This window comes from Bison bison, unplaced genomic scaffold (genome assembly GCF_000754665.1).
Source record: "Bison bison bison isolate TAMUID 2011002044 unplaced genomic scaffold, Bison_UMD1.0 scf7180017864093, whole genome shotgun sequence".
NCBI lineage: Eukaryota > Metazoa > Chordata > Mammalia > Artiodactyla > Bovidae > Bison > Bison bison.
Genome location: NW_011494665.1, coordinates 932,585 through 937,950, shown reverse-complemented (window position 1 = coordinate 937,950; position 5,366 = coordinate 932,585). Strand labels below are relative to the sequence as shown.

Below are 5,366 nucleotides of genomic sequence, written 5' to 3'. Positions count from 1 at the left end.
CACTCTCCACTTTCACTTTCATCAAGAGGCTTTTGAGTTCCTCTTCACTTTCTGCCATAAGGGTGGTGTCATCTGCATATCTGAGGTTATTGATATTTCTCCCGGCAATCTTGATTCCAGCTTGTGTTTCTTCCAGTCCAGCGTTTCTCATGATGTACTCTGCATATAAGTTAAATAAACAGGGTGACAATATACAGCCTTGACGAACTCCTTTTCCTATTTGGAACCAGTCTATTGTTCCATGTCCAGTTCTAACTGTTGCTTCCTGACCTGCATACAAATTTCTCAAGAGGCAGATCAGGTGGTCTGGTATTCCCATCTCCTGAAGAATTTTCCACAGGCTACCTACTTCATAGGGTCAGTATGAGAAATGTATAATGTATGTAAATCACTTTTTATATTTATTTTGTCTGTTCTTCCTTTTGCTGCTCCCCAGTCTCATTCTCTATTATACATTGTGTAGTCATCAGTATAGTTCTTTTAATATGGATTGTGTGTAATGTACTCTTCAAACCTTACAGTTCAGTAGAAAATGCACTGTCTACAGTGTAATACTGTCATTTCCTGAGAATAGCAGCCATGTCTGTTTAATGCACTGTAGCATCTTCAGTGGTTGATACATAGAAGCACTAAGCTATCTCTTCTATGTATGAATGAGTAAATTTGAGTTTTCTATCTTCTTTGATCTTATTATGACAGTAATTGTGGATTTCCACTGTCTTGATCCCTTTAATTCTTTCGTGGAGCCAGATAGTCTGCCTTTCCATCCATTGCTCTTCTTTGGATTTTTTATTTTTTATTTTTATTTATTTACTTACTGTTGGCCATGCTGGGTCTTCCTTGCTGCACATGGGCTTTCTTTAACTGTGGTGAGTGGGGGCTACTCCCTAGTTGCAGTAGCTTCTCGTTGCAGTGGCTTCCCCTGTTGCAGAGCACAGACTCTAGGGTGCCCAGGCTTCAGTAGTTGCAGCTCCCGGGCTCCAGAGCGTGGGCTCAGTAGTTGTGGCACTTGGGCTTACTCACGGACCAGGAATCCAATCCAGGTCCCTTTCTTCGGCAGGTGGATTCTTAACCACTGGACCACCAGAGAAGCCCTCCTCAGTCTACTTTGCCACTTCCTTTTCATCTTGCAAACTTTGGGAAGGAGTTCCCCAAAGGTCCAGGTTTCTCTCCCAGATTTTGACCTTGAAGAGCTAATTTATTCTTGCAGCTCCTTCATCACCTCTTTGTGTCTGGCCTGGAAGTTTGACCTTTCACCTGAGTTCAGTACCACCTCTTTGGCTGTTTTTTAGGCGTTTGGGCTGCCTTGTCTCATCTCAGATCCAATATGTCCAAAATGTGATTTATGTTAATATGATATTACTGAAACTCAGATTTCCTTGAGTGAAAAAGGAAATTCAGATGCTTGTACAGTTGGGAGGGTTGATGAGATAGCTGGAGAATAAGAATGAATAAGAGTGATGAGGACCACAGGGACTGGAACTGAGGATTCAGTGCCTGTAGCTATCTGCCCATCTATCTCTCTTTCTCTTATACTGTCTCTTCTCTCTAATCTCTTGCTTATACCTGCTTCTTAAAGCATGCTAGCCAAATTCACTAGCTTTCATTGACCCCAGCTTTACATCTTCCCAGCAGAGCAAATTGAGGAAAGCAAGCCTGGACACAGAATCTACCTATCAGTCCCAAGGCATGACAAGCCCAGTTTGCCTCATGTGCTTACCCCTTGGATCAGTCCCAGTTGCCAAGTGGGATAGGCTACCATGATTGGCCTATATTAGGTCACATGTCCATTCCTGTTGGAATAGGGAGAGGGGCCTGATGTATGTATGACCTAGAATCTGGAGAACGAGTAGCTTCTCAGAGGAAGGGTGGCTCAGTAGACAGAAATAACATATGTCTCTTATAACACTCATCATTTTCTTCCTACAAATCAAAACTTCCTTCTAACTTAACTATTTTTGCCAAAGGTAATCTATTTTTCCCCATTAAGAACTTCCATGTTCAACCCATTTTAATCCTAATGTATTGATTAAAAATTGTATCATATTTTCTAACCCTAAAAAGGCTCAGTGGTTTTCTGAGAGAGTCTCAGATTTATATTGGAAAGGGTCTTCCATGACCCATCCTGCTTTTCCCACTCTCCCCACCCTAATTCTGGCCGCTTTCCTAGGGCTCCTTATCATTCTAGCCACATTCTTGCATCCTTGTCTTTGCTCATACCATCTTTTTCCCTCCCACTTGAATTATCTTTTCCACTTATCCGAAGCTTCCTGTTTTCAAGGTCTAGGAAATATCCTCCACCTGCCTGGAGTTGTCTTTGTCTATTGTGCTCATGTTGATACCTCTCCCCTGCCCTTTCAAAAACATTCATTTTTACATTTGATCACATTTCAGTATAACTAAAAGATAAAAGGACTTATTTTCATGCAAGACTATCAGACTCACTGTTTATGTTCTGTGTTGCTATATCACCATTTCACCAGTGTCTGATTAAACACCTATGAAACTATGTCTTGGGTCATGTTTATGCTCTAGCATTCAGTGCAGTAGTCAGCATGTAGCACAGATCAATAAGAACTTGTAAAATGTTAGCAAATTAGATTTTAGCTTATCCCATCTCTGCTTGGTTTCCCTTAGTCTCACTGTGGTTTCTTTTTTTGTCTTATATAACTTTCTTTGGAGACATTCAGGCCAGGGCCTCAGCACTTTGAATTCATAGACCAGATGCAGGATTCTAATTAGGCTGTCCCTAGTCAGAATGAACTCTGACTTAGTTGCCTCTGATTTTGTTCCAGCCAAAGAGGAGGGTAATACTGTGCCTCTTTGTCGAGCCAAACCCTCCCCCAGCTTTATTAATCTTCAAGCAAGTTCCCCACCAGTCACTTTACTGAAAATCCTGCCAACAAAGTTGCCGTCAGGTAAGGAAGGAGGCAGGGTGGATTTCCCAAATAGGCTCAGCAGCAGGGAGGGTTTTCTGGACAAGGTGGCTGGAGGTTTCTTTTATTGATTTTGGTGCTGACTTCTGGGTCCAGGCACCTTTAGATTTTTCGCTGGTAGTTTGTTGATTATTCAGTTCTGTTGATTTCATTTTCTTCCTGATTTTACCAGTTCATTTGTTTGTTTGTTTTGCTTATTAATGCCTTTATTAGACTGGAAGGACTGAAACAAGACTTTCATTGCTTGTTTAGTAATGTTAGTTAAAAAGTGACTAGGGAAAGAAATAGTAACTATTAGCTCAGTTTCTTTGCATTTCAGTTATTCATCCTCCCACAGAAAAATCAGCAAGTTTAGCATACCTGTGGGAAGCCAAACAGAGCACTCAGTTCAGTTCAGTTCAGTTCAGTTGCTCAGTCGTGTCCGACTCTTTGTGACCCCATGAATCGCAGCACATCAGGCCTCCCTGTCCATCACCAACTCCCAGAGTTCACTCAAACTCATGTCCATCGAGTCGGTGATGCCATCCAGCCATCTCATCCTCTGTCGTCCCCTCCTCCTCCTGCCCCCAATCCGTCTCAGCATCAGGGTCTTTTCCAATGAGTCAGCTCTTTGCATGAGGTGGCCAAAGTATTGGAGTTTCAGCTTCAGCATCAGTCCTTCCAATGAACACCCAGGACTGATCTCCTAGAGAGTCATAACTCCTGAGTTTGAGGACCTCAGGGTTTAATAAAGAAGTCAAGACCAATGAATATACAAGGTATAAATAACTGCCGGGGTTAACTGGCAGAGCTGGATGTGTATAATGTAGTTAAAAACATTAAAAATGGGTGCAGCAAGACTCGTTGAAGTTAGAAAGCAGGAAGAACTTCGAGTCACTGCTAATGACCTTACTGTGTCAGGTCAGAGAGAAGAAGGCTGAGGCATCTCCTGAGCTCTTGAAAGGGAGGTTAGGCCTCAATCTCAAACCATTTCATTCACTCATCAAATATCTGTTGCACACTTACATGACAGGTATCCTTCTAGATGCTGGGGACACACAAGTGAACAAATCAGACAAAAATCCATGCCTTCCTGGAGTTTACATTCTAGAAGGGGGAATTAGCCAACAATTAACCAAATAATCATAAGTACTAAGGGGAAAAGTGAAGCAAGGGAGTGAATAATAAATTCCAGTGTATTGGTTTCAAATAGGCTGGCCAGGTAGGCTTCATAGAGAAGGTGACAGTTGAGCATAGTTACATCTGGGTTGAGTTGTGCCCAGAAAGCTTAGAGGGGTCTTCTTAGTAGAACCTTTCCCATCTCAGTGCAATTATAAAATCTCTTTTGTCCCCTTTGCACCTCCATTGCTCTTCCTTCAGGTATTAACCACAAGCCCAAGGAATGCCTAGGACTCCTAGAATGTATGTATGCCAATCTCCAGCTTCAGACCCAGCTCGCCCAACAACAGATGGCTATTTTGGAAAATTTACAAGCATCCATGACACAACTGGCTCCTGGGAAAGAAAACAAGAACTCTTCTCTCCCAGCCTTATCTCGCAATCTATTGTTAAGTCACCTGCCCCAATTCAGTAAATGAATTGTGGAACAAAGTTATTGTGTATGTTTTCCCTGCTCTCTTCTCAGTAAACCGTTGATGGAATCTGGGCTTATATATTCTATATGTGGTTGGTTGGTTTACAAGATCGTATTAAGTGCCCACTGAGTGCAAAGCGCTGTACAAGGCACTTGGGAATGCATATTACAAGAGAGAGAAATTGTGGGGAGGGAGTTTACTATCTAGCAAAGCAGAAAAGACAGTTCATTGTAAAATTTAGCAGTACTCTAAGAGGGAATGGAAGTTCAGAGATAAAGATTAGTAGGATACTGGATCAGTTGTGGAAACTTGCCGGAGGAAGTGGTGCCACTTGATGAAGGAGCTACATTGGATGGCCTGGGCAGATGAAGTAAGGTAGTTCCATGTCAGTTGGAAAGCTTGGGCAAAAACCGAGAGGTAGGGGAATAAGTCATCAAAAATTAGGAAAAGAGGATTATTTTACCCCCAGAATGTAGAATGTGATGTGAAGCAGAATTGGAGCAGCTGAGAACAGAGCAGCTTTCCCTGGAGGATTGTTCTGCTAACAACTGTTAGAAGCTCTGGTTTTATTTGAAGCACCAGAAAGCCATTGAAGGCTTTCAGGTAGCAAAGGATACAAAATGGGCAAAACATTTTGGGGTGGAAGGAGGATGCAAGTGGAGAGGCCCCTGTGAAACTACCAGGGTCTGGATAAAGGGTTTAGATATAAAGACAGGCAATGGGTAAATCTTAGCTATATTGTAGAAAGGGACTAGTCTCGAGCTTGAAGAACCAAGCGACAGCATCCTGAAATTTCTAAGTTGGGAAATCAGTTCAGCTTTCATGGGGGTTCAAATCCAGCCACATGTTTTCAGTG

The 5,366-nt window shown here is 42.3% G+C and overlaps 1 long non-coding RNA gene across 1 annotated transcript in view; it reads left to right on the top strand.

Annotated features, from left to right (window-relative positions):
* Positions 1-4,576, top strand: part of LOC104987367 — a 6,487-nt gene extending 1,911 nt beyond the window's left edge. The window contains exons 3-4 of the long non-coding RNA XR_825125.1: positions 2,796-2,918; positions 4,296-4,576. This is a non-coding gene — a long non-coding RNA (uncharacterized LOC104987367). The remainder of the gene's footprint in view (positions 1-2,795; positions 2,919-4,295) is intronic.
* Positions 4,577-5,366: the final 790 nt, after the last annotated feature.